Here is a 19,610-nt window from a genome sequence, read left to right as displayed (position 1 = left end):
CTCACCACAAACAAAAGGGAATTGCCTGCTTTCACAGTCTGTACCACCCCCCCTCCGAGACATCCTGGAGCACGACTACATGTGAGATCCATGGATTTCATGTGACTTTGGACAGTACGTAGAGGGCAAGAAAAGCCACATTCCCCCTTCCCTATCACCAAACGGGTGTTCTTTGTGCCACATTAGTGTCACATAATGGGGCCGGGGTGGAGGGCAGCCCAATCATAACAAAAGGCCGCGCCGTGTCTGGGTTGCATCACGCTGCATAAAACATCACAACGGGTGCCTGCAACCCCGCGACTCCATGCCACGGATGGGGGCTTGAGCTAGCATTTCCAGCACACATTCCTTTGCTAGCGGGTACCGGGCTAGTCTGCATGCAGAGAACAGTACCTGTCCTAGCCCACCGGCCTGATAGCTAACCACACTTTTCTCTCCTCAGCCAAATCAAACAGAGGTCAAATGGCACAGAGTTATCAAATGTGCATTTCAGGGGGTTTAGCCGGTGCCTAAATATTTGAACGAACCCAAACAAGTGGCATTCATTCCTGTTCCTGCTCCAACCCTTCCAGAGGTATTTTCATGCAAATACCTGACTGTGCATTTGGTGAAGCACCTACCATCTGATCCAAACCCCATGGAAACCAGCAGAAAAATGCCCACCAGACCCCCTGAGGCAAAATCATTATGGTCAACTCTGTTTTCATTTAGTCCTTCCTCAGGCACTGTGGCGTTGACTGCCCTGGAAGGCAGCCTGATCTGATGGACAAGGCACCAGCCTGGGAGTCAGGACAGTTGGGTTCTGTTGGTCCTCAGCCATTGGCCAACAGTGACAACTGGGGCAGGCTGGGATTCACCAGCATGCACCCTTGGGCACTTGCATGGGCCTCCATCTCCTGACCTTTTCCGTGGCTACTCGCTCCAATCTGACCCAAGCGTCCTCCATCTTGACTGCCATTCAGCCGCACCACCCCCGAGCGGCATGGGGCCTCGGGCATGCAGAGCAAGCAGAGCTGAGCAGCTGGGATTGGGGCAGCGGGGGGGGGGCACTGGTAAGTGGCCAGGATGGTCCCAGGGCTGGTGGGTGAGGGGCTGGGAATGAGCCCTTGGTGGGGTGAGGGGTTGGGGACAAGTGGTGATGTTGGGGGGGGGGTGTGAGTTGTGAGCCTGTGGGAGGAATGGGGGAGGGTGGGGGTGAGTGGTGGGGCAAAGGGGGAATGTTGAGTCTGTGGCTGGTGGAGCTGAATTGCTGAGGGCTGTGGTGAGCGTCAGGGGTGCTGGGATGTGGGGGGCTGTCAGGATAAGTGGGGGCTGGTGGAGGGTTGTTGGGGTATATGTGGGGTGGGAGGGGCATTTGGGAATCTGTGTGTAGGGTGGGGTATGGATGGGATGGGATGGGAGGAGTGTATTCAGAGGTCTGTGCGTGGAGCAGGGCGAGAGGGGCATTCAGAGGTCTGTGCATGGAGTAGGGCGAGAGGGGCAATCAGGGGTCTGTGCGTGGAGCAGGGCGAGAGGGGCATTCAGAGGTCTGTGCGTGGAGTAGGGCGAGAGGGGCATTCAGGGTCTGTGTGGGGCAGGGCGTGTGTATGGGGTGGGGGCTCTTTGCTGTTGAGTTTACGGAAGCTGATGGCCCCTGGAACAGTCTTTACAAACCCTATACCGAGCACAGGCAGAAGGGAGAGGAGAGTCTTCCCTGCTCACAGACAGGGACTGACCAAACCCCTACGTGGATCCTGGAGGCATGCACTCACAGCTGCCACCAATAAAGAAAAGGGGGGAGAAAAGGGAAGGAAAAGGAGACAGAAAGGTCTGGGTGAGCAGAGGGGCACTACCCACATGCCAGGCTGCTCTGAGAACCTGGCCGGGAGATGGCCAGCCCTGCAGTTTAAGGGCTGAGAGACTCAATTTAAATTCAGAACTTGTAGACGGGTCTAAGTGCAGATGACTTGAAGGGGACCAGACAGGAGAAAGCAGGGAGTCCAAGACAGAAGGCACCAAGAGCAGCTCCCAGTCCCCCAATTTCCACAGTGCACAGGGGCCCCAAATTCTTTAATCCAGGCCTGCTCTTGGGCAGGTTCACTTAACCTCTGTGCGCCTCTATTTTCAATAGGGATTATGATACCCGATTTGCAAAGCGCTCTCTAGGCTTGGACTGTTTTAAGATCTTTGGAGCAGCCACTGTCTTTTGCGCCCATACAGTGCCCAGCACAATCCCTGTTTGGGGCTTCTATGTGCTGCAGTGATACAAATAAGCAACGAGAGGGGCTAAGTACTAGTAGGGTTAAACATTGAGTAAAAACCGAATAAGGACTTCAGAAGATCCTGACTATTCGGGGATAAATATTTCTAGCAAGGTGGATCCAATTCACCCATCAGCCTCTGTGAAGTTACAGCAGGAAAGAATCTACTCCACTGTGTCTAATTTGATGTAAGATTTTGACTTATTATTTACCCTTTCCTATGCTAGGTATCTATGAGCAACAGGTGGCTATACAATAATTACCCACTGCCTAGCATGAGAAATAAAAACATTATCAATTATATTTTTTCTTATAATTAACTCGTATTCAATATTACTTTTGTACTAAGAAAACAGTTTTCTGTATCTGCAGAAATGGGCTCACCATAGCACCCAAAGATGTAATTAAGCAGGCACTTAAATACTGTACTTTTAGTTTCCTCCTCCGGCGCTTTGCGTATGAGGACCCCAGGGCGCTTTGGAGCCATTAAAATTAATTAAGATCAACAACTCTCCCAGGAGGTGGGTGAGCATGTTCTCATCCCAGATGGTAACACTGAAGCACTGGGACACGAAGAGACTTGCCCAAGGTCAGACAGGCTTTACTTGCACTAAAACAAAGAGGGGGGTTTTGTTGTTTTTTTTTTTTAATTTAATTTTATTAACAGCGAGATAACAAAGGCAGGATACTTATCTCAGTGTAAAATCCTTAGCAGAGACATGGAGCTTGTGGTGTTTACTGCAAGATAACGAGGCCAGTATTAAACCGTCCCACCCATCGTTGACCTCACCTACGTTACCCAGCAGAAAAACTAGCGGTTGGTTGTGGCTCTGTTTCCGCAAGTGGTAAAGTCACGTTGGGTTTGTCAGAGAGGACGTAGCCACAGAGCGAAATAGAGAGCGAATTTGCCACTTCAGTGCCAGGGCATGAATGGGGCACAAGCAGTTAATAGTTGTCTGGTGGCCCTCTGCCCTGGGGCAAATTTCACCAACAGAGGTCACATGATGTTATTTCTGTTCTGTGACTGGATGAATGTAGTTTGCAGAAACAGGCACCAACGTCTCTGCCGATGAGTTTAAAATTCACTTTCTGCAAATATTGGCTAACGGTCGCTTAAAATATTCTGGTCTCATGCAGGGGACCCCCGCCAGATACTTTTCACATGACGCGCACAATTGAACCCCCTTCACAACGGAGGGGCCACGGGGCTGAGAGGGCCAACAGGCCAAACCTGAGTGGCGCAGGTCACACAGCCACTTGGTTTTGGGGCCTTCTCAAATGAAGGGCCTAGGGCAAACTGCCGCCCAAGGAGAACCTGACCCGCCATTGGTACACACCATGCAGAACGTGTGTACAGCTGCATGAATGCTCCTGCCCACCAAGCCACCTGCTGAAAGTGGACATCTATGTAGTTCCTTCTACAGCCTCATCACAGCATAGGGCGACCAGATGTCCTGATTTTATAGGGACAGTCCCGATAGTTGGGGTTGTGTCTTATATATATATTACCCACCATCCCTGTCCTGATTTTTCACACTTCCTGTCTGGTCACCTATCACAGCAGTATCTGAGCACCCTACATGTTTTTTATGGTTTTACCCTCACAGCCCCAGCCACCCCCCATGAGGTATTGTTATAACTATCCCCCACACATGGGAGAACTGAGGCAGAGAAAGTTTAAATAAATTGCTCACGGTCACACAAGAAGCCTGTAGCACACTGAAGAACTGAAACCACATTTCCTGAGTTCTTATCCATACCCTAGCGGCACACCCATTCTTCCTCTTCTAAAATAAAAGGGCAAAACAAATTCAACTTTCAATGCGGCTAGATAGTTGAAGAATATATATCGAAAGGTATTAAGCCAGTTCCACCTACACATTCTCTTTTATCCCAGCACTATCATAATACCAGGATAACCCAAACACCCCATATCCTTGGGGTATAAATATGTGTGGCAGAATTTGATTTTTTTCCATGTTGATGGATCATACTGATGTTTATTTAAAAAAAAACTTTGTATTTAAATGTTCACATTTGGGTGTTTTATGCATTTTTTTCTATTTGGGTCTATTTAAGTTTTCACAACTGTGGGAAGTTATGGCGCAGGGTCAGACAATTTTTTAAGGACAGTAGATCCTGAAATTCAAAGAGTTAAAGCTTTCTAACCGCTAAAACACAAACTGTTAACCCCTCACCCCCACCCTGGCCAAATATACAAAGCAAATATCCTTAAATCATACATGAAGAAGTTCTCAAACAGCATTTTTCTTACTTTGCTTATCTGTAAATTTCTATCGTCAATGGAAATTTTTTTGTGGGTTTGTGTGTTTATGGTGATCTCAACCGACATTTACCAATCAAAATCTAATGCTTCCATGCCTAGGTATGAAATAATACACAGTCATCTTTGAAAAACTTGTAGGGTATTTTTGATTTAAAGATCTGCCTCAGTGAGTCAGTGGAAACTCCGCAATCCAGCAGGGCTCCATACCAAGATGGCAGAAATACCTTAGTTAGGCTACAGCTACCATAACAGAGCATCCAGCAGCACTCTCCTTGAGTTCTCCAGCCCCTGCGAGCAGCAGTAGCTACGTTGACAGGTGAAGCTCTCCCGTCGACTTAGCACTGTCCACACCAGCGCTTAGGTTGGTGTAACTTACATTGTTCAGGGAGAGGGTGGCTTATTCACACCCTTGAGTGACATACGTTATCTCGACCTAAGCTGTAATGTCTACATAGCCACAGACAGATGTTAGGCCCATTCTGGGGCACCTGGCCCTTGGAGGCATTACAGGCCCTACATTACGAACAAACCCGCATGGAGTTAAGTGTCCATCTCCCAACCCCGTGGGATTTGGGCTCCTATCCGCCTCACAGGCCTTTGACAATCCCAGCCTCGGGCATCCTGCTTAAGTTACAAATGGTTTGCACAGAGATCATATGGAGTTTTTCTTCTGAGGATCTCAAAGCGCCAGAAAAACACTGGTACATTAAAGCCTGTGTCTCCCACTAACGTAGCGAAGCATTACCCCCGTTTTACAGATGGTTCAACAGATGCAGACTTGCCCACAGTACATGGGTGGCATGGCGAGGCAATCAATGGGATCTGGGCTGGAGATCTAATCCTGGCTGATTGCTAATGGCAGAGCAAGGCATTCAGAAAACCTGGGTTCTATTCCCGGCTCCTGACCGGCTGTTGTAATTACCAGTCCACCCTTTCCCTTTCCAAGTCACTTTTAAACTGCCCACCCATGTCAAAGGCTTTCGGATGGGCTTCGAAACAACCTGAAGTTGGAAAAGAAAGTCAATAAAGATTCCCCTATAAACCAGTGCAGAGCGCAATGCTAAGCTGTAGCATTTGCCTACAAGGGAAAAATACTTAGTAAGCTGGAAAAAACCCTCTTAATTACTTCTTTTCCCTCTTCCTTGTAAAGCTCAGTCCTTTTAAACGGTGGGAAAAAAAGAGGACTTTAAAGAGACTTACCCATTAATGGGAGATTCTCCGATGTGATGCAATTTTACAAATAAACTTTGCTTTAAAAGCTTGACTTGTGGCACAGTTTGGGTCAATTTACCCCCTTTACATGTACACTTTCTTGCCTTCTCGATTGCTATCTGGAGGGTTGTGAAAATATACAGGTGGACTGAATAAACTTTAACCCTTTCCTACTCAAACTTCCCTCTCTTTTACCATTTGCAGTAGGGCAGATCAGATTTTGAAGGGGACCTGTTTTGTCTCTCTCTTGCTCCCTCCAGTTCTGTCTCTGATTAGATGATGTTGAGACACTGTCTGATTGGTTTCCTGGACCAGATACACACACAGGATTGCCACTACCAGATCTGAGCCAAAGCCCACTGAAGTACATGGAAAGACCCCCACTGACTTCAGCGGCCTATAATGAGAGAGAAACTGTGGTCTGGTACTTAAAGCCTGGGGACTGGGAACTGGGAATCACGTTTATTACTGACTGTGCCACTGATTCACTGGGTGACCTTTGGCCAGCCTGTCTGTCTCGGGGTTTTCTATTCATAAGCGCTTCCCAAGTGACTTGAAGCAGAGATCCTCAAGGGATCCTCAAAACACCTCAATGGGCGTTAGGTTCCTAAAAACCTTTGTGGGTCTAGGCATTCACCTTTCTGTGCCTTAGTTCACCCTTCTGTAAAATGGATATAATTCTATCTAGCTATTGTGAGGTTTAATTAAGGTTTTAAAACCCTGGGATTTCAAGCTAATTTATGGCTTGGAAAAATTCCCACCTGGCAACCCTGGCAGAGCAGAGTCTTCTCCAGCGAGCACAGATAACACAGGGCTGCCAGTAGCAACCCCACTCCCTCAAACATTGCCTTGCCTGGGAGAGATCCCCTCCAGGCTGAGAGGGGAGTTCATCTCCGTCTGACCCATACAGTCCTCATCGTCTCTGCTGAGCTGACAGCAAACGGGGCCAATGAGTGCCAGCTGGGGTGGTGGTCTGTATGATGTACACATAGCTACACCTACTGGCAAGTAGTCAAGGTCCAGACTCAGATCACGCTGGCCACCAAACAGCCATAACATAGGGACGACTTTCTCCCAACACCTGCCATAGCTCTGACTTTGACGTGTAAACCACTCTTCCCAAGCTGGAAAACTTTCTTGGCGAGCAGCGAATGTAGAGATGGAGAGAAAATGGGCACCTCTTCCATACCCATCCATGCTAGCGACTAGCAATAGGTGTGTGCTTGGTTTACAACATAAGAATGGCCATACTGGGCCAGACCAAAGGTCCATCTTGCCCAGTATCCTGTCTTCTGACAGTGCCAGGTGCCCCAGAGGGAATGAACAGAACAGGTTATCATCCAGTGACCCATCCCCTGTTGCCCATTCCCAGCTTCTGGTAAACAGAGGCTAGGGACACCATACCTTCCCATCCTGGCTAATAGCCATTGATGGACCTATCCTCCATGAACTTATTAGTTCATGGGCTTTCTGCCCATATCTAACATTTACCACCAGAACAGAGTGTAATTCACGTGAAGAGCCCCTTTGGCCAAAGGTTTGTCCACGTTCATTTCCCTTTAACCTGGGCCATGTTTCAGAGAACAGCCAAGGAGCCAAAGATGTAGTGCAGATCCAGGGCAAGACTCATCCTGTCATTCGCAAAGCCTCGGTACAAATGCACAGTGGTTTCAGTTGGATTTCACTGTAGCCTGGTCTGTTCTAGGGAACGTTACCACTTCTGAACGTGGCTGTCGAGAGTCACATGGGTGTTGAACAATGTCCTTTGTCCTGCATGACATTGGCTGCTGGATCGGGGTGGAGGAACCGGGGGGCAGGAATGGAAATACTGGGGTGGGGGGCTCTGCCTCCACGTAAATTGCCCATGCCTGGAGGTGGGCTGAAGCGAGAATGGGACCCAGAAGGGCTGGAACAGGTCCAAAAACAGGTAGGAACCCCTGAGATCCTTCTTCCAAGCATGAAGCCAGCATCCCCCACCCCTCAAGTCTCAGTACCCCCCCCCTTACTTCCCCTCTTATCCCTCCACCGTCCCCCATTCGCAGGGAACTTCCTGACACGCACTCAGACTCACAAGACCGAGGGGAAAGGCTGAACTAACAAGGAATAGCCTTCATCCACTCTAAAGTCCTCATCGTCGTGGGAGATCGCAGCTTGGCTCCAATCCTATTATTTCCTCCTTATTTCCTCTTCTTCCACTGCTTAAAATATAACGGGACTCTTCCAAAACCACCCTGGCAGTTGGCATTGGTTGGCCTCCTTTCTTGGCAGGATCAAAGCACCAAATGGGCCATGGAGACCAAACTACCGTCTCACCCTGAGAGGTGGTCCCTCCACGCTGATGCACGTTGGCAGGGCAAGACCTGTTCTTTGGGCAAGGAGAAGAGCCCAGCTTCCTGTGCTGTTAATCTGGCAGGTTTCACCAGCACAAAGCCATTCAAATAAAGCAAGCACGGAGACTTCGATGGTTAAAAAAACCTACCCCTGGCCCTTCTCCTGCATAGGCAGAGTTTCTCAGCCCACATGCACAAGCTAATTTCTTTCTGCCACATCAAGATATTAAGAATCTGAATCAGCTGTTTTTACAAGAGAGGGTTGGGTTTTGGGGTTGTTTCTTTTTGCGCACTCGCCAACAAAAGTATTAATAGGTTCAGCTTCGGAGATGAAAAATATGCATCTGGAAGGAAACTGGGCCAAATCCCCAGGTGAAGAATTGCGGTGGATCAGCGCGCTGCCCTGGGCTAACGCTCCTGCAAGCATGAGGCAAGGTTGGGAGCGAAGAGTCCAGTTCAGTTTCCACTGGAGCAGAATACGAACGCCAGCGTTCCTGGCTGCTGCAGACATTTACCACACGTCAGCGAACTATTCCCACTCAGCCCCTGACGCTTGTCTGGAAAGTAAAACAAACAACAGACCAACTAAAAATCAGCCAAGCCCTCAACTTAAAGGGGAGGCTGTGGACTGCCCAGCCGTGGGGCTGGTTCTCCTCTCACCTACACGGTTTCACTCCTGTGATCCACCGGAGCCATTCCTAGCATCCACTGGCAGGAGGGAGCAAAGACCCAGCTGCCACGAACCATTGTTTGCAGCTATTCAAAGGGAGTATAAAATGTTGCCATGCTGACTTGGTAGGAGAAGGAGGCCTTTAGGGTTACCAGGTGTCGTCGAAAAGGGAACCTGCCAAGTCCAGTTGGCCGCAGTAACCGGTTGTTGCCACTGGCGGGGAGGTGGGAAGAGCAGCAGCGGGAGCCACATGGAGGACCTGACAGAGAGCAGTGGCTGGCTTCCAGACCCGGCTCCAAGAGAAAGGTGCCACCGCTCAAGGCTGAGGGATCCTCTCTGTCCCCCCAGCTTGTGCCCCAATTGCCCTGGCCTCTCGCTCCAGGGACCAAACCTTCCCCACCCCCTCGCTCCGGAGACCAACCCCCACTGTGCCTCAGCCCTGGCTCCTCTCTGTGGGGACCAACCCCTGCTGTGCAGGGAGCAGGTGAGTCCCAGGAGATGGGGGACTAAGTGACGGGGGGTGGTCAGCGAGCGACAGAGGGAGGGGGGAGAGAAGTGAGCGGGAGTGGAGCCTCAGGGGAAGAGGCGGAGCCTTGGGGGAAGGGGCGGGGCAGGGAGCGGCGCAAGATGTTCAGTGTTAAGCAAATTAGAAAGTTGGCAACACTAGGCCTTGGGCACTAGGTTCAGTGCCCTGCTCTGTCACCGACTGCCTGCATGACCTTGGGCAAGTCAGCTCACGCTCTGGGCCTGTTCCCATCTGTAAAATGGGCATAAAAAAACCTCCCTTTCTCCCACCCACCATCATCTGTCTTGTCTGCTTAAAACTCTTCAGGGCAGGGACCATCTTTGGCTGTGTGTCCATCCTGCATCCCTTCCATAATACAAGTCATCATCATCATTTTAACTGAGAAGGGCAAGGTGGGTGAGGTAGTAGCTTGTATTGGCCCAACTTCTGTTGGTGAAAGAGATGCACTTTTGAGCTACTCAGAGCTCTCTGGTGCTCGAACGCTTGCCTCTCTCACCAACAGAAGTTGGTCTAATACAAGCTATTACCTTGTCTCATATTGTGAGACCAATACGACTACAACACCACCGCAAACAACATTTTCACGGTCAGTTTGGACGGGTGTAGATGGCTACACGTGGTACAAAGGCCGTAGAGATTCAGGCCCATACATTTCCTTACCTAAAGTTACTAATAACCCTTCAATTCAGCTTGCAAAATTCTTCTTGGTCATTCATGTGGGCTGAGTAATTTTTCTTTTTTTTAAAAAAAACAGATCAGTAAAATACCATGGACCTGTCTAATTCTCCTCTCCCTCACACCAGTCTGAATCAGGAGTGACTCGACAGAACTCAGTGGGGTTACTTACACCAGTATGTAAATGGAGGACAATCAAGATCTATACTTTTCACCATCATAGTCTGGAGATTGTGCGCCGGAACCCAATCCTTCAACCCTTACTCGTCTGAGTATTCCCATTGACTTCAATTGGATTTCTTGCATGAGGAAATACTCCTCCAGTGAGTAAGGGTTACAGAAACAAGGGCTGAGCTGTTAATTTTTCATGACCATTTTGCAAAGGCTGCTCAGGGTATTAAAACCAAAAGAATTTGTGAACAGCTCAATCACTGTCCCAAATTAATATTTACATGTATTGCAATAGCACATAGGGGCTCCACTTTTGGAGCAAGACCCCCATTGTGCTAGGTGCTATACAAACAGACCAGAAAGTGGTCTTGGCCCCAAGGAGCTTACCATCGACGTATGCCGTTTGTTCACATTTTGCATTCCCTTCCACCTGGGCAACAAGCAGCAGAAGAGTCCATTTCCCTTTTGTTTAGAGTCTGTTTTGCTTTCAGGTTCTCATTGCGTCAGTGTTTGGATTGCAGACTCCACAGGGGAAAGAAACAGCTGCTTAAAAAGAAAAATCAGCACGATTCCTTTGGTCTGAGATTTCACAAACTTTCAATTCTGGGACCCACTCACGCTGACGCTTCCCCTTTAACTGAAACTAAACACTGGGTTTTAACCAAGCAAAAGGAGGAAATTCCATTCTCTTGCTTCCTATTTACCAGTGTATAAAGATGCTGAAGGTGCCCAAAATATATCGTTGAGAAATGTGCTTTGGAGACTCCAAGCCTATTAGTTAGAAAGCTTCCAAGCGGAGCTATTTGGGAAGCAGACAGCTTTTTTCCTCCAAGAACAGAACGCAATCTGTGCCTTACTTAAAAATATTGACAGAAACACTGACAGGGCCTGGACAGCCACATTTGTTAGCTGGGGGAGTTGATGAAAGATATACATGTCCTGAACAGGCCAAAATAATCTTCCAAGAGATCCAGAGCATACAGGCCTCCCAGAAAAAGGGGCGCAAATCGAGCAGCAGTCAGGAGTTCAGGTCACATGTGTTTCGGGGTGGGGGCAAAGCTTAATGAGGTTGTGTTGGTTTCAAAAATAAATTAAAAACCCCACACCTAGGCCACGAGGATCGCTTAACAGAGGAACAACTCCTTGGTGAATGGATGGTCTGGCGTATGCTGGCTCAGAAGGGGAACTAATAATCTTCGCAGGATTAACGGGCTCCTGAAGGAAATTTTTTTTTCCTTTTACTGAGCTCTTCACCTCCTCCTCCTCCCCTCCCATGAGTTTTTGCAAAAGGCCGGATGAGATCTTGCTGAGTCAGCCAGCTGGCTGGGGAGCCAGTTTTCATGGCTTTGGTGGCGAGGAAGCCAAAACAGAATTGCTATTGAATCGAGCTTTAGCGGAGATGTTGAAGGCGATCAGAATGCTCGCCGAGCTGTGTTTATAGCAAGCAGGAGCTCACGCCGACACACCCAGCAGGGGAAAGGTACCAGGGTTTCACTCGGGTTCATCCTACCCCAGGAATAAACGTGAGTTTCACTGAACGAGGAGGAAAGAAGGGTTCAAAATTCAGCAGAGTCTAGACAAGACTAAAGCCAAGAAAGCACAAGAGGGAAAGAGAAAAAAGGAAGGAAATAGAAAAATTAATACCTGGATCTAAAAACCACCCGGCTGGGTCCCTTTGCAGCACCTCCCAGGTCAGCACTGCATGAACGTTCTCCAGTCCGAATGTTCTGTGACCGCCCCTCACCAAGGGTCATCGGTGTGGATTGAACCTAGGACGTCTTGCACTAAAATCATGCTTCAGTTAAAGGATTATGCCCCCAAGAGAGCAGCTGTAGCAGACACTTACATGAACCCGCCATTAGAGGGGGACAAAGACACACAATGGTCGCGTGGATTCCAACTCTTAGGCTATGTTTACAGGCAGATTTTGAACCGGCATAACTGTGTCAGCCCGGTGGGGGGGGGGGGTTAATTTTACTGATATGGTTATATCAAAACCACCACTAGTGTGAAAAGAGTTATACTGGAATAACTGGGAGGGTGGTGGTTTGTACTGCTTTAACTGCACCGGACTAGGTAAAGCTGTCCCCTGCCTGTGTAAACAACTCTAGAACTGTATGCCTTTCCCTCACCTCTGCTAAATTCAGTATAATTATCCTTTTAATTATGCCCATAAATTATTACCCACTTTGTGTTGTGTTCCTTTCCCACAGACTCAAAGCTCTAAACTGGCTTGAGGCCTAATTCCCCCAAGAGATGCCCTAATTCTCTCGCCATGGTATCACGGCAGTTGCTATCAGGGGCGCCTCCTCTGTTTAAGCACTCCTGCCTTGGTGGCATTTTGCGTGGATATCAATGACGACAAGGTGTGAGGCAAAGAAAACAAGCAGGCCCCAAAATGTATCCCTGGAAATGACTGGTTTTGTTTCACCACACATGGTCAATGCAAGTTCAGACCCCGCCGCTGAGCTCCTGATGCCATCTGCTCAAGCCCACATGACAGTAAGCTCGGGTGTTGACCCAGACCCCATCAATCCTTAAGTAGGGGACACCATGCAGCATACCTCTAGCTCTCAAAAGGCCTTGGCCTCCAGGGTCAAAACTGGCCAGTGGGTTTGGGTGTCTCAATTTTTTGGGCACTTGGCTTAAGACACTTTTAAAGGAGCCTGACTTGCCCTCTGAACATCAAGACCCATTAAGATGTCTGAGGCTGGGTGCTCCAAATGTCAGACCCTCAAAAATCACTAGCCACCTTTGAAAACATAGGCCCTTGGTTCTAACACAGCGTGTTAAATGGTTCGTAAAAATTTAACAAGTGTTCCACTGGCTCTCACAGCACATTACAGAAGACCCTGAAGGCAACAATTAGAGGTGGAATTACTAGCTATACATCTGCTAAAAAAAAAAAAAAAAACCGAACAGCAAAAAATAAAAAACCCAGAGGCTTGTACTGAACCACAGGCAGATCTCCGAGTCCTCCTCAGATCACACGAAATGAAATATGGAGCTTCTCCGAGTGATTCCTCTGATCAAACAGAACTCCACCTGTGAAGATCAAAACTAGCACATAGCAGCATCTTCAGCCCAGGGTTCTGCTGGCTGTCACTATCTAAGGTGCTTATGTGATCCCCGTTACCATGGTCTCTGAGCACCGCACAGTGTTTATTCTCACAGCACCCGTGTGGTAGGTATTATCCCCATTTTATAGATGGGAACTAAGGCACAGAGAGACTAAAGTGATTTGCTCAAGGTCGTAGAGAATTGAGTCCAGATCTCCAGGCTATCACCTGAACCAGGGCACCATCCTTTCTCATGGGAACCTCAAGCACAGGGGACCCCAGCAGTGGAAAGTCCACCCAGCTGGCATGACAGAAGGACAACTCACAACCCCTGCCCTGCCCAGCCCCCTGATGCCAGCAGAAGATGACATGATCTTTCATTTTGCAGGGCAGAGATCTTGTTTCTCCAACCCATCCAGAAGCAAGCAGCACCCGATCCCGAGCCACACATTGGCTCATTCTTTCAGTACTGATGTGTCCCGAACCAGCGGCAGCATTGTAAGCACTCCTGGGACATCTGCCCTCCAAATACAGTCCTGGCTCACTACTGCTTAGCTTGGGAGAGCTGACAGGATCTTGGCGCCAGGAGGAAAGCCTAAATCAAAGGAGAGCGCTCCGAGGAACGATGACTAATTGTGCAAATGGGTGAAAGACCATGTGAGAGTTACAGAATGACAGACAATGCAGAAAGGAAAGAACACGAGCAGTGACAAGTTCTGTCCCAGGGTGGCCTTTTTGTTAAGGCACTGAGCTGGGACTCAGGAGATCTGAGTTCTATTCCAAGCTCTGCCACTTATTCATGGTATGTCATTTCACCTCTCTGAGCCTCTATTTCTCCTCTGTAACTAGGCTGAGAATACCCTCCCGCTCTCCTAATTTCTCATTTAGATTGTAATCTGTTTGGGGCAGAAGCTGTCTCTTATTGTGTGTATGTACAGCTCCTAGCACCAGCAGGGCCTGAGCTTTGAAAGACGCTATTTGAAAAAACAACCACCACTTGAAGTACAATGAGGCACTGAGTCACTAAGTTTTCATTATATTTGCCACAGTCTCCTGACTTGAGAAATCCTAATCTTGACAAACCCACCACATTCCCTAAACAAGGGTGAAGCTACGGGGCTGGATTTTGCCTTTGGATGTGAAATGGGAGGGCCCCATGAAGCCAAGAAGGGCCGTAGGCATGCATCTGAGGTCAGAATTTGGCCTGTTGCCTTTATCCTTCGTAAATTACCCACCCAACTCCTGAATTTCTGCATGTTGGCTACAGCTGGAAAAAGGCAAGCGAGAACACGGCTACAGCAATGTCGGAACGCAGAAGTGCGAAGGAGCCGTTTTCAAGGCTGCCGTCTCTTTGGGCCCAGATCACCCTGGGGTGGAGAGCTTATTAAGGGATTCCTGATTTTACTTCTGTGCCCCTGGCATTTCTCTTTGGAACAAGCTGGGTTTTTCATATAACGGCCTCTCCAGCTCAGGCTCCATCACTTCCTAATCCCCAGATCCTGGTAGGAGCAGATCTTCTACCAGCCAACCTGACTCAATGGCTGGCCAGACTCGATGGGGCTTGTGTATTCCCCGAGACGGCCAGCTGCACAGACAAGGGTCTAAAGCCTGACCGGTCTGCCTAGTTCACACTGCACGGCAGTCTGTGGGAGACCCGGTTTATTCACTTAAGCATTTCACAGAGGAAGGAAAAAAAAATCTGTTTGTTTACAGGAGCGGCCATAGGAAATAAACACATGTTCAGATGACTCTCCCATGCAAGCCACAGTAGAGCCATTAAAATACCATTGCCAGCAAATGGCAGAGCACAGTGGATGTCAGAGCTGGAGGAGTCCTGTTAGCTCACGAGTGAGGCGTGTGGCCAGTGCAGGCCTGTTCCTCATCGGTGTTTATTCGCCAGTCTGAGCACTACTGACTTCAGTGAATCACACAGACCTGGCCACGAGGAAACTAGCTGGAAAGAGTAAAGGGTCTCACAGCTATCCAGAGACCCAGCTTTTTTCCATTTGTGACCAGAACACCAGCAGCTTTCGATGGTACGTAATGAGACTGAGCACTTACACAGGACTTTGCATAATCAAAGCACTGCGTGGACTCATCCTCACAACAGGCCTGTGAAGCTCATCTTATTATCCCTATTTTAGAGGTGGGGAAACTGAGGCCACGTGATTTGCTTGAGGCCACAGAGGGAGTCAGTGGGTAGTCTCCACTGTAATATAAAAAACCATGGCAGGGAGTCTCAGAGTCTGGGTCAATTGGCTTGGGCTTGCACTGCAGGGCTAAAAATAGCTGGGTTGACATTCCTCTGAGACCCTCCCTGGGTTTCACCAGCTGAGCCCAAACATCTACACAGCTATTTTTAGCCCCATAGCACAAGCCCCGTAAGCCTCAGTCAGTTGACCTGGGCTCCAGAAGTCATTGGTGTGGGTCTTTTATTGCAGTGTAGAGGTAGGATTAGAACTCGGGAATTTCAGACTCTGCCTTCATGGCTGTTTTACTTCTGAACATTTCGTGGCATCTTACGAGTCACAAGACAGCCAGATCCTTAAGACTTCAAGCCCAGTTTTCCACACTGGAGAAGTTAGGATAACGCAGAGAAGTAGCAGAACTTCTGGTTCCGTATCCACACCAAGCCCTTTGCAGTGAGGCCTACAAAAATACGGACCATGCTAACCAGATGGTCTCATTGTTCCCATGCACTCCCCCCCAACCCGGTGTCTGTAGCCATCTGCCCATGTAAGCTCTTTGGGGCAGGAACTTTTTGTTACATGTTCCAGCCCCTAGCACTAGGGGGTGCTGGTCCCTGATTGAGTCACTTAGGCACTAGGGCAATAAAAATAATAATTTGCAAGTCCACTCATCACTATTTGTAGAACCTGCAGAGCCAGAGATAATAGTCAGAGCCAATCACTGGGAGTTAAGAGACGCAGGTTCTATTCCCAGGTTTTCCACTGACTAGCTTTATGAATAAAGTAACAATTTCCCCCTCTGTAAATTGGGGATAACAACACTTCCCTTTCTTACAGGGAGCTTATGAGGCTTAATTCACTTGTTTGTAAAAGAGTCTGAGACCTCGAGGTTCTATAGGAGGGTAAAGTATTGTTATGCTGTTGCATTTGCACAGCAGTCTTGTCAAGGTTCCTCCCCCACTCTGAACGCTAGGGTACAGATGTGGGGGCCTGCATGAAAAACCTCCTAAGCTTATCTTTACCAGCTTAGGTCAAAACTTCCCCAAGGTACAAAATATTCCACCCGTCGTCCTTGGATTGGCCGCTACCACCACCAAACAAATACTGGTTACTGGGGAAGAGCTGTTTGGAAACGTCTTTCCCCCCAAAATACTTCCCAAAACCTTGCACCCCACTTCCTGGACAAGGTTTGGTAAAAAGCCTCACCAATTTGCCTAGGTGACTACAGACCCAGACCCTTGGATCTTAAGAACAATGAACAATCCTCCCAACACTTGCACCCCCCTTTCCTGGGAAATGTTGGATAAAAAGCCTCACCAATTTGTATAGGTGACCACAGACCCAAACCCTTGGATCTGAGAACAATGAAAAAGCATTCAGTTTTCTTACAAGAAGACTTTTAATAGAAATAGAAGTAAATAGAAGCAAAGAAATCACCTCTGTAAAATCAGGATGGTAGATACCTTACAGGGTAATTAGATTCAAAACATAGAGAACCCCTCTAGGCAAAACCTTAAGTTACAAAAAAGGTGCACAGACAGAAATAGTTATTCTATTCAGCACAATTCTTTTCTCAGCCATTTAAAGAAATCATAATCTAACACGTACCTAACTAGATTACTTACTAAAAGTTCTAAGACTCCATTCCTGGTCTATCCCCAGCAGAAACAGCATATAGACAGACTGAGACCCTTTGTTTCTCTCCCTCCTCCCAACTTTTGAAAGTATCTTGTCTCCTCATTGGTCATTTTGGTCAGGTGCCAGCAAGGTTACCTTTAGCTTCTTAACCCTTTACAGGTGAGAGGAACTTTCCCCTGGCCAGGAGGGATTTCAAAGGGGTTTACCCTTCCCTTTATATTTATGACAGGTCTCAAGTAAAACAAAATGCACTATGTAATTAGCCCACTCTCCCCCACCGCTAATCAACAAGATCCAAACCAACAGAAACCTTGCACATAAATAATATTTACCAGGAATTAGAATTACTGAGGCAGATTGGCAATGCATCCAAAGATTGCACCTGCAAAACACACACCCCACGCATGCACACAGACCCCCATTGCATGTGTAAGTCTACACATTTTCGCTCCCAAAGCAGTCATTTACATGCACGCAGATTGGCTAAACGTTCACCCAAGTGCCGTTCGCATGTGCACTGATCCCGTTTGTGCATGGAACGTGTGGGGTTTGTTCGGGTTTTTTCACCTCAGGTTGAATGTGTCCAGTTACCGGACTGGCACAAGCATGCAGGTGCTGCAGATGCATTTTTGCAGGCCCAGTCGTTCCAGCCACCCGAAAAAGTTTGCTCCACAAACCGGAACCAGAGGAAGGTGGCATCACTGCCTTCTCAGCATGTCCGGACTGCACCTGCCAGGGGGAGAATGCCTTCCAATCCCTCTCACTTCCGTAGGCACTGCGAGTGCTCAGTGTCGAGAGCGGATCCAAAGAGCTGCACCAAGGAAGCTGGTTACAATGCACACAACAGCAACTAGTGTTGGTCCTACAAAACCGGGGAAACTATGCTACATACTCCTGATTCAGGGCCATCTATTGGCACCTTATCTATTAATATACATATCCATAACCAGAGCCAGCATCATAACACGCAGCATCTTACAGTTTGGGCCTTGCATTTCCAGAGAATACTTTTTTGGGTGGCCTTAATGAATTTTTCCAGTGACTTTGACCAGATGCTGAAAGGTGAACTTGCATCTCAGCCATTTCCCCAACACAGGGTGCGTGGCCGGTAATCTGAGAAATACTAGGCAGAAAAATCCATATGATTTTGCTTTGTGCTCATTAGTAGCTACAGACACGACTGCCTGGCATCTGCTTTCAATAACAGTGTTGATTAGAGACTGCAACGGCCAGGCCCGAGAAAGAGAATCCCTCGCAGGGGCAAACTCAGATTGAAATTTAGGCAGCTTGTCTGGTGGGTTTGTGAAACCGAGTCAGCTAATCTCCGTTCTTAAACCAGCATAGTGTTTCCGATTGCTGCTCACATACATGTGATGTGGTGCCGGGCAAGTCAGACTGTGGCCTTTACAATCAAAGTCTACGAGATCTGGACCTCATCAACCTTTGGAGCTCAGTGCTTGATGGAGTTGGTTGGAGCAGTACAGGAAGGGTTTATACCTAAAATACTGTTGTCAATCTGCTTGCATCTGAGTCAGTGCAAACCCTGAGGACCCCAGGATTCGGCCCTAGAAATAAACAAATCCCATGTATCTGTTATTTCATAGCCTCAAAGGGGTTGTTAACCTACTCACCTACCCACTCATGCCTTATACATACCAGGGCCTCTGGATCCAAATTTTGGAGCTATGCAAAATGAAAGCACCCAGAGTAAGTGTCTCTTACAAGCACTTTGGGGAAAATGCTCTGTTCACCTGTCCCTTCATTTGTGCTTGAATTCAGAGAGATTATCTGAACTTTCCACTTCTTCTTTGGCATTCAATAGGGTGTTTTTTTTTTTAATTTTCCTTCTCAAAATACCATTGGGATCCTTTCTTTGTTAGCAAAAAGAAAAGGAGTACTTGTGGCACCTTAGTGACTAACCAACACGGCTGCTACTCTGAAACCTTTCTTTATTAGTACATCCTTGGCAGACTCCATGATTCTTCATTTCAGTTTGGCACTGATGCGTGCAATATAGTATCTGCTGATCTCTTTATTTGCATCAGGCAGAAAGAAATTGGGGATACTGGAGGTGGTCTTGAATTCAGCCCTGCTTCTCTACCCTCAGCAGAGGTATCACTGAATGTTCATTCCCCAAGCCGTTAGCTATACTGGGATTACTATTGGGAGGGCCAAGTTTTAACAGAGACACATACCCCTTCTCATGTCCCTTATGCACCCCTATTACAGCATCCTGGATTCACATGAATGGAGAACTATCTACTTTAGAACAGAATATCCAAACTCCCCACAAACTAAGGGCCAGATTATGAACCCTTTACTCATACTGGCAAGCACTTACTCACATGAGTAATCCCATTTAAATCAGTGAGTCCATTCAGGTAAGTAACTACTTACCTATGGGTTTGCTATCTGGCCCTAAGCAGCTGGTCCGACGCCCGCCCCATCCCAAAGTCTGGAATCCAGTCACAGAACCAGGTCCATATTTCACAACTCAAAAAGATGCAGACGAACACTCCTAGATCCAAAGGTTGGTGTGTTTGAAATGTGGATGTCGATTTTGTATCTCAAGCCCATCTCTGCTTAAAACATTTCCTTCCTCATTACTGATCC

This window comes from Caretta caretta, chromosome 19, assembly GCF_965140235.1.
Source record: "Caretta caretta isolate rCarCar2 chromosome 19, rCarCar1.hap1, whole genome shotgun sequence".
Lineage (NCBI taxonomy): Eukaryota > Metazoa > Chordata > Testudines > Cheloniidae > Caretta > Caretta caretta.
The sequence above is the reverse complement of the archived record's forward strand: the minus strand, read 5'-3'. Positions refer to the sequence as shown.